This window comes from Xiphophorus hellerii, chromosome 4 (assembly GCF_003331165.1).
Source record: "Xiphophorus hellerii strain 12219 chromosome 4, Xiphophorus_hellerii-4.1, whole genome shotgun sequence".
NCBI classification, from domain to species: Eukaryota; Metazoa; Chordata; class Actinopteri; order Cyprinodontiformes; family Poeciliidae; genus Xiphophorus; species Xiphophorus hellerii.
In genome coordinates this window covers 27,570,773-27,581,220 of record NC_045675.1, presented here as the reverse complement: position 1 = coordinate 27,581,220, position 10,448 = coordinate 27,570,773, and the positions used below count along the sequence as shown (strand labels likewise).

Below are 10,448 nucleotides of genomic sequence, written 5' to 3'. Positions count from 1 at the left end.
TGAAAACTCTTTCCACATGAGTTTGTTTCTTTATGTTTAGTTTCTCGCTTGTTTTTTGTGTTCTGTTTGTATTGTAGCTTACTCTCTTAGATCAGTGTTGGTCTCTTTTCCCTTAGGTCGTAATCCCCTTTCCGTCTAGTTGTGCTCCCTTTGAGTTAAACATTCACCTTCTCTCAGTCCCCCTGTTTGCTCTCTCAAATTAATTCATACATGGAAAGAAATTGATAGACGGCTCTCTATTTTAAAATGAAAAAAGAAGAAGAAGAAAATCCTGCATGTTCTGTCGCACTTGCTCTGATACTCTTAAATGAAAGCCATCGTGGCAAGAAAACAGCCACTGTCGAACAAAAGCTATGGGAAAGTTCAATTTAAAGTTTGTGACACACCTTGTGTGGAACAGAGGAAAATTGTGGAAGGACTTTTTTTTGTCAACAGGGACAAGGAAGTTGGTTAAAGTTGGTGGGAAGATGTACAGTATGATGCTAAATATTGGAGGAGTATGCAAAACACTTCAGAATGGGGACAATGAGATCCACAAAGGAAGGGCTTAGATTAAAAGATATTCATTTGTTTGAATGGACCAGGCAAAAATTCAGACTTAAATCTGATCTGGGACATTGCTTCAAAAGTTGCTGTTGGTCTCACAGACATTGAGCTATTGAAAAAAAAAAAAAAAAGAGTTGGCACCAATTTCAGTGTGTAGCTGTGCAAGGCTGGCAGAGACATACCCCAGTAAACGTGCAGCTGTGCCTGCAGTGAAAGGTGCTTCCACAAAGCATTGGCTCAAGGGGATGAATAAAAAAAAATGCATCCTTCACTTTAGGGTCTAAGGACATTTTTTATTTTCTTTTATTTCATAAACAGGCCCCCATTTTATGCTGGTCTCAACATGCATCAAAATTTGAAGGTGCAATATGACAAAATGTGAAAGTTCAAGAGGTAAGAGGTAATGTACTATTGATCTGTTGTAAAGGAACCAACAAAACAAATCCTTCATGGATTCTCTTTTTTGTAGTAAAGTTGCAACTTTGCTTTTCTCTGCTAAAAAACAGACCTGACTATAAGACAGAGAAAGCTGTTAGTTTGCTACACAAACTTTGGACGGCTCCGGGGTTATGTGGTAGTAAAAGGGAGGGCAGGACGAAGATGGAGAGGGCCTCAGAAAACCTGGCCCGCCGTCGTCCCCTTTGGCTGCTGGAGGCACAGATGCAGCAGTTGTTTTCCAGAGGGTTCAGAAAGCGGCACCAAACATAAAGCGGACGAAAAGTCCGAATGACACTAAAGCACAAAAAATAATACTAAAAACCGAACAATGAAATTCCGACACAAATGTGCCGTTCGTCTCCGTTTTGAGTGTGTTCACAGATTTTTATGTCCCAAGAAAATTGCTAAAAGATGAAATCATCCCCAACCAGACGCCACTAATTTGCTGAGTCAACCCGCCCTCAGATTAAAAATCAGATTTGAACTGAGCCGTGTCAAATGCGGTACAAATGCTAAAAGAAATCCACATTCGCTCTGCTGTGCTCGCCCCAGCGTACGAGCAATCGGCGAGAATCATGTGGGTCAGTCAGACGGGCTGATTCAAGACAGCTGAGGCTCGAGGTTGCAGTCGCTGGCCATCTCCGACGGGGGGCGACGGCGAGCCGTTTCCCCCCCCTCCTCCCCGCCTTCGGGATCTGCACCCACTCTCCTCTGAGAACCGCACATGCTTGCGTCTCCATACATCCAGCCTCTCTCCCATGTGACATAGCAGGGAGAGAGAGGAACGGGAGTCTGCTTGAAGGCCAGACAATTAGTGGCTGTTGGAGGGAAGGCATGGCACACATAAAGGCTGGGAGAGAAGATCAGGACTGACGGAGGGGAGGCAGGATCATGGAGTTACATCAGAGAAAGATGGCTTCTATTTGAATGTTTAATGGCCACCAAGCCAGGGGGGGAATAAATAAAATAAAAAATCAGCTTTATTACTTGACCGCTGCTAGCTTTAAATCCTATGGAAGACCAAAAGTGCCCTATCAAATCAAATGGAAACATAAACCAATACATGTATTTTGATACAATTGGAGATACAAACATTAATAAATAGGTACATTTAAAAGTTTCTTGCCATTTATTTCGAAAGACATTTACTTATTTATTCATATTTCTGCTGCTGACTTGCTTTATATCAAGACTTCTTTTCTTTCTGGCTTACTAATTAAAGTCAAAATGGATGGCTTGCGCTGCTAGAAACAAGACGAGTGTTCTGAAGTTAAGTTCCCGTGCAGGTCAGCCAATTAGACTCCAGGATGTATTTAACAAGCTGTAGTGACAGTTTAAATGATGTCTTAATAGACCGCTCCCAATGCCAGATGTAAGAAGGTGTAGAGCTCTTATTTAGGCGGCTTTGATGCCACAACCAATTTATTTTGGATGCATAAAACTTCTTTCATGCAAGCAAATTACAATTCATTGATAGTTGGGCAACCCTACACATTAACGTCAAGGTTGCATAAACAAAAATAGAGTAACATTCTTTGTCTTTGTTGCATGTATCATTCCTAACAAGCAGATACATAAAACAACTGGTTTAATACTTAACTAATTTAAAAAGGTTTTAGCAAATAATTAATTCCTAGGAAATTTTGTCAGGGATGGCATGATAGGTCCACCAAAATAAAATAAAACTAAATAAAAATATAACACTGCATGGAACAACAAAATTATTATTATTTAGATATTCAGCAATAGCTTAGCTTAAAATCCAAGCATGATTGCAAAAAAAAGTAAAATTATGAGATCATCAACAGCATACTTGATATGTTTTTATTTTTAAAAAACATATAAAAATTGAATGTCCATTATTTCAAAGTACAACTCAACCCAAATCTTGACCTTGCTTAAACAATAACCTTAAATAATAATAGTTATTAGCATGTCATTTCTTGCCAAAACAAACAAACAAAAAAAAACACTTTTGGCAAAAAATGACTTGGGCCATTATTTTAGGAAGTGACAATAAAATATCCTGGTATCGTCCGAGGGTGGCCATAAGTAAGTAACATTAATAAATTAATTACTAAATTAACAAATCCACCCATCCATCCATTTTCTTACACCCTTCGGGAGCTGCTGGTGTCCATCTCCAGCTAACGTTCCGGGCGAGAGGCGTTACTGCACCTAGTCATGCCCATGATTGCACCATAGGCATGCTGGGATCGCGCATGGATATTACTTGCGCAAAATCACAAAAAAATGCAAATAAACAAAACAAAACAAAACCACGATAGGGGAATGACAACCATGTTTCCCATCTTGCTAGTGAACATTCTGCAGGGTTTACAAACATGTTACATCACAAAGGTTTCCACCGGAAGAGGTGGAAGGGAATTACACATAAGCACGTGCAATTTCTCAAAACCATTATCATTCTCTCTCTCTCTCTCTCTCTCTCTCTTTCTTGCGTGTATCTTGAATTCGGGTCTATCTGAACTCAACTCGAGCACGCGCACACACCTAGTCACAAGCGAGCTTTCACACACTCGTCCACGGAGAGAGAGAGAGAGAGAGACAGAGAGGGAGACAGAGAGGGAGCGAGCAGTTGAGCGAGAAAGTGGGGGACGGAGTGATGCTCTCCCGCCGGAGAACAGAGCCTGACTCCGGCCAGCCAGTCATCAGCGGCAGCAGCAGCAGCGGCGGCGGCAGCGCTGTCCTCCCCACCGTCAGCGCCACCGCCACCCGCCCCGCACACACACACCCGGGCTGGCGAAACTGTCAATGAGAAAAGGAGTGTGTATCAGGCGCGGAGCACATAAAATCGCTCAGGGTTTTTACAACAAGGACCCAAAGACCGGAGGGTACTCTGTATGCCGTCGGCGGCATGGCGGCGGGGGCAGAGAGAGAGAGAGACAGAGGGAGGCGTGCGCGCGCGTTTCCTCGCAGGAGCGGCGCTTTGGGACTGTGATGTCTGACGGACGCGGAGAGATGCTGTGAGCTCTGGTATTAGCAGAGCCAGCTGCGCACCCACCGAGCCGCTCTGTCCCCTCCCTCCCCGCATCTCATCCCCAGCATTCCTGCTCTCTCTCCCAAGCGCCGACCATTCGCTCAAAGAGGGGAATCGGCTCCACACGGCTCGCTTCGCTCACTTGGGTCCCGCGCGGAGATTTTGGCAGGTACGTGCGGCGGCGCAGCGCGTCCGGGGCGCTGGACGCGCGTTTTGCATGCTGTGTTTAGAGGCGGGGTGGGGTGTGTGTGTGTGGGGGGGTGGTGGATGGGAGACCTGTGACTGGCTGGACTTTGTTGTATTCCTTCTTCTTCTTGTTGCTTCCCTCCCCCTCCCCCTGTGGCCCTGCGAGTGCATTAATGAAACGTTATCTGGGAAGGATGCGGGCATCATCTGTCGATGCAGCCGACGTGAGAAATACGACAGTGCGAGGTGGCGTTCATATCCGTGCCAGCTGTTGCAGTTTTATTCCGGATTTGCACAGCCCGGAACACTGTCGATCCCACAAAATTCCCACCTCTCTCCCCACGCCGCCGCTTCTTCTGCATAACGTGGCCACAACACGGGCGCATGTGATCAAGCTGTTTGTGTCAACACCGACCCAAATTCCACTCGATCCCGTCAAGACAGCCCAAGAAATAATATGCTGATGGATGGAAGGAGACAATCTGTTGTGCTACTGGCTTGCTTCCTAAGCTGCAGGCGGATATTCCTCTATTTGGAAATGGACCACTCAGGCAGAATGAAGCTAAGGATGGGCGTGAGGGCAATATGATCTGAGGATGCACACACCCTCTCCTCTTGCTCTGCTCCCACTTGGTGTATGCTGCTGCTCTTCAGCAGCGAATGCATGCGCGAGAGCAGTCATGCAAGGAGGCATGCGTGGCACATGTGTGTGTTTTTCATGCACGGCTGCACAACACAGATAGATGCACATTCGTGCACACAACCACAGTGTTTTCTATTTATTTATTTTTATTTTTTTCCGTACCTCCTCCTCATTCACACTCGACCATAATCCATAATCGTATGCTCTGGAGACATGACGTAACACGTAATCTTGTCTCATCTATATGCATCAGTTTCTAAAAAGGTTTGCAGAAAAGCTCTCTTGTCTCAGCCAGAAGGGAAATGGGAACAAACAGTCCTCCACAGCACGGGAGCATGATGAGCTTAAATTGGCTTACTCGGGGGTTCGCATCAGTCGACGCACAACCAGGCATACGCTGCTGCGAGTGGAAATAGGCTAGCATGCTTCCGACTCACACTCTTTTTTTTTTTTTTTTTTGCTCCAAAGGGGAGTGGCGGCGATAGTACATGCTGTACAGGTGTTAAACTGTGGAGCGCACTGCTGATCGCAAGAGGAGAAGACGAGGAGGGAAAGTCTGGATGTTATTGCAAGACCTTTTTAAAAAAAAACAAAAAAAAAACAAACCCAAAACAAAAAAAATTGCAGCACCTCTAATCACAGGGAATGCTTTTACTAACCCCCTTTTCTCCTGCTTCTCTCAGTCCAAAACCGGAAAAGGGTGAAACGGGACAGACGGTTTCAGAGAGCCACTAGAATTCCGAGATTTATTTCGTCACACGAGCCACTCGTCTCTTGACCTGTCAGGACTGCTATGAAAAAAGAGGTTAGGCTGGTGAAAAACGAATCGAAGAAGATGCCTATCATTTAATGCAGACCAGAGTGGCCGGTCCGGTGACCTAGAATCTGATAACTGTGTTGGTTTTGAGCAATAATCTTGTGGCAGCAGAGAAAAGGATATATAGTAACTTGACTTTAAAAGAAAACCAGCAGGTTTTTGTAGTGCCATCTTTAACATATGGTGGTTATTTTAATCTTAATGCATAGACCTTAGCTAAAGATTAAACACCTGCTAAATTCAATAAGTGTTTCCCCGTTTTGTTGGGTTTTTTTTTGCTCTTTACAGAGAAAGTTTTGGAAGAAAAAGCAAATACTAACTAACTAACCAGGCTATCTGCTGAGGCAGTCACTTGTAATTTGCCAAATGTGTTTCTTAAACAATGTAGCTTTAGTTGTTATCTTCTTTGGCTGGCATACCAAGGGTAAGCTTGTATTACGCAACTGCAATTCTTCAGAACATCTCCATTTCTCTTTTTTTGTGAGCAAAGGAGCTTTTTTTTTTAGCAAGTGCAGCAACAGGTGGCAAAGGTGAAACCCTGTCCTACTCCATGCTCCAAACAGTTTAGAGATAACCTCACTGACTCATTAGCCACACTGAAGTTTCCTTAAAATGACTTTAAGCACTTAGGGACAATATGACCTGAATGACTTGTTTTCAACCCTAACTTTTGAAACCCCTAGTACAGAACGGTACATTACATCATGCTTTTTAACTTTAATTCACAGTTGCACGTGTGTATTTCGGTCCCAGAGAGATTTTCTAGAATTTTCTGAACATAGAATATTTAATGCACATTGCAGACAAAGCCACATTCTCTGATGAGCTGAGGCTGTACTACTGCAACTTATTCTCTGGAAACCAATTTTCGCTTCCCACTTATCTCCACTGATAGGATTCCGAATGAGTTCTGCCGAGAAGAGAATCTACTCAAATTGTGATCAAGTTTCTCCTTTGTAACCAAACATGCTGCAGAGTCGTCCTACAGAAGGCGTGTCTGCAGATCCGACAGTCGTTCATGTTAAAATACTCGTGACCGGCGATGTAGGGATCCAGTTATTTGTCATTCCCCTTTCTTAATTCTTGCATCATTACTCTCTAATGGGATGATACAGGCAATACCTCGTGGGCATTAGTAAGTCATTTGAGCATCAACTCTGGCTCACCAGGAGGACGGACGCTTCATTTGTCAAACCTTAACATGCGGATGTCGGGATGTTGGCTGTGCGAAGTGAAAGGCACTCCTCCAATTGATGAGCACCACTCGTTAAACACAAAGTTTGTTTTTTTTCCCCATCAGTTTGTCCAGACAGAGTCAGAGTCATATCTCACATACCACAGTGAAGCATAATGGCACATATTAGGAGCTGCACAGTAGAGTGTGATAAGCACATACTGTCAGAGATCCCAGATATGAGAAGCATTTAAGATGAAAGCAGGACTGGACAATAAATCAATAATGATATATATCGTGGTAGAGACATTATCGATATCAATAGATAATACATCCCAATGGAATATTCAACTCCAAACCAAAACTGCACTGCATTCTGGGGGATGTAGACAGAGGAAAGGCTTTAGCTTCTCGACCGCTCTTGGCCAGCTGAGCAACTTGGGTGGTATCAACTAACTCACCCACCGTTTGGTTACCTAGCAACAACTTGTTGAGTAGCTGGCGCAGCAGCGGTTTAAGGTTTTCGCCACCGTGCCTCATAGCTGCTTAACAATAAAAAGAACGGCGTCGAATGGAAGCTATTTAAAACGGAGATTAAAAAAAAGCAAATCAATAATTATTGATATTGACTGATATGAAATCGTGATATATTTGTTAGCCATATCGTCCAGCCATAGATGAAAGGTATATAGAAAAGATATAGAATAGAATAGGAATACCCTTTATTGTCCCACACAGGGGAGATTCTATGGTTAGACCAGTGGTTCCCAAAGATTTTCTTCTGGGCCCCCACAGTGGTTCCTGAAGATTTTCTGGGCCCATCTATGGATTACAATAAAATCCCCCCCCAAAAAGAAATAAAATATCAACTGGGCACACACATCGTTCAACCAGACATAAACCTATACACATATTTTGTTTTCAAACTCCACTGAAGTTTATTTCACACTTCAGGTTGCAACAGAACACACTACAAACCATCTTTACAGTGAAACACTTTTGTGTAACTGTTTTTATTTTTATTCATCCATACCGCTAACCCACCCTCCCCCTGCAATGGCACTGCGACGCCCTAGGGGGCGCGCCCCACACTGTGGGAACCACTGCATTAGACAACAAAACAAAGTCCCTGAAATCGACAATATTATTATTGCTGTTCAAATCAGCATAAGCTATCTGCAATGTGCAACAGCAGTCTAGATTAATTATATTTCTAGACCAGTTCTAGACAGAGCTTCCATAAAAAAGCTCTAGAGGTGATATCACTTCGGTCTGTCCATCCGTAGTATCTCAGGTAAGGATTTAAGAGCTGGGTATTTTGTTAGAACCCCTGACATCCAGTGGCTTTCATTTGGACAGTTTAAGTCAGTGGTCCTCAAGAGCTACTCCCCTGCAACTTTTGGATGCAACCCTTTTTCAACACTCCTGAATCAAGTTGCTGAATTCCCTGAATCAGCAGGTCATTCCTAGGTCTGGTAATGAGCCATTCGATTCGGGTGTGTTAAAGAAAGGACACATCTAAAGGTTTCTGAAAAGTAGCTCTCGAAGACCAGAACTTGGCCATAACTTGGGTTGTCTTTCGATTGTGCCACACTCGTCCATTTTCAAAAGATAGATTGAACAGGTCTACTTGAGATGTTAAAAGGTTCAGATAGCGAGTTTTTAAATAAAATCTGATTCATCACCTTTAGAAGTCACCACTGCCAGGTGCTAAATAATGTTAATCGGTTTTATCAGAGTAAAGGTGGCCGAGTGCAGATGTTTTTAGTTGTCCATCTTTTTTTTTTTTTTTTAAGTTACGTTTTCCTTGCGTTCCATCGTTATACACTCTGTTGTTGTGCTTTATCACATGAAATCCAAGAAAAATACTTTCAGTTTGTGATTGTAACGTGACAAAAAAATGTTCAATTAGCAAGACATTGTAAAGGAAGCTCATCCTGGTTTCTAACCCTTGGTATTTAAAGGCCAGAACCGTTGTTACGTTCTTACAACATTGAAAGAGACAGAAGGACCTAATACCAAATTCAGTTTTACTGAGACGTTTTCTGTCGTATCTATCTCAATCATTTATTCTGTTGTGAAAAAAGAAAACATTTGCAGATGGTGCGTTGCATCACCTTGTAATTTCACAGAATATTTATTTTGTTTTCTGTCAGTTTATCTTCATTGCTAATGTAGGACATTCTCCTTTTTAGGATTTACATTTTACTTATTAGTTATGCTTACTGGTATCCGGTTTGATAAGAAGAAAAATTACATTATAACATATTAATGTAATTAATTAAAAGAAAGTAAAAAAACAAAAAACAAAACATATCCAGGAAATACATTCTTCCTTTCATAGTGTTCAATATTTTGTGCAGATTGGGACCGCTGTGCCAGTAACTGTAGAACAGGAAAAGAAGAAACAAAAATCAGCATTTTCTTTGGCAGCTTTAAAAAAAATTACACAAACTTGGAAGCGCTTTCAAGAAAAATAAATAATCTGTCAGATTTTATGTGCATTTTCAAATATACTAATGGATTGACGTCATCACGATGGATTTTCCTTCCCTCCTCACGTTTGCTTTCAGCGTCTAGCTAATGTTGCACGATATAAGTCGAAAGTTTATCACTCAAATATACAATTAATTTGAGATCCCCATGAGCTCTGATGGAGACAGTTGAGGCAATCTGTGGACATATGCTGCTCATGGGTGGACCGTTTTGGATCATGACCCATCAGCTGCAGAAAGGCTGCCTCTGGCTATACGCCAGTATGCGAGTGAGTAAGCTGAGTCAGGAAACTCCTGCTACCAACTATGGTCACTTTTATTCATTAATTTTGGATTGCAAAAGAGAAAAAAAAAAAGATCCTGACTGTTGATTACTTATTCTTTCAAACTCAATAGATGCCTACATCTGACCTGTATTGTTAATTGGGAGGGCTTGGACGACTTTGTTAACAGTTGGACGAGAGCTTGAGTAAACTACATGTAGATATATCAGTGTTTTAGAAACATGAATTGATACCGGATTCAGTCTGTCATGCAGTGGATGTGAAAAACAGCAACAACAAAAAAAATCCGAACATAAACCAGCGGCCAGTATTTTTACGTTTTGTCAGCCAATGCATAGTCCTTCTTCTGAGGCCTACAATAATAGCTACCTGTGAAGCTGCGTTTCACAGCTCATTTGAAGTGAGCATCTCTCTGTGGTCATGAGACTGTAGACAGATCAAGCTCTAAAGCCCAGAACTAATGCAGAGCAGCTGTCAGATCCTCTGAACACAACATCCCTCTATTTTTCTTTTTTTTTTTTTTGACTCAGTTGACCGGTTGCAATCTAAAAACACACACACCTCTCAGAGCTACCCGCAGCTGACTGAAGCTTAAACAATGCATGACTCAATGCCTCTTTTTTCCCCCCCCCCCACAAGTATTGAAAGATTGTTATTTTCTCTTCTGTTCAACTATATTGTAAGCGTAGGTGCTGAACCATACTAATTAAACTAATTGGAACATCAAGCGTTCGACAGTGTAAGTGAATCACCACTTTAATTAGTAATGACGCCCACATCTTTCATTCCGAATCAGTATGTGGCAAACATAAATGTGCATTGTGTCTTAAGTCAAAGCCAAACTTTTTTTTTCTTCTATGCTTT

General features: G+C 42.3%; 1 protein-coding gene across 5 annotated transcripts in view; it reads left to right on the top strand.

Annotated features, from left to right (window-relative positions):
* Positions 1 to 3,445: 3,445 nt before the first annotated feature.
* Positions 3,446 to 10,448, top strand: part of unc13c (unc-13 homolog C (C. elegans)) — a 155,998-nt gene continuing 148,995 nt past the window's right edge. For 2 of the 5 annotated variants that reach the window (XM_032560391.1, XM_032560390.1), the window contains exon 1: positions 3,446 to 4,154. The gene's annotated coding sequence lies outside the window, so the exon portion shown is untranslated. The remainder of the gene's footprint in view (positions 4,155 to 10,448) is intronic. The other 3 variants (XM_032560394.1, XM_032560393.1, XM_032560389.1) reach the window with 2 other exon arrangements.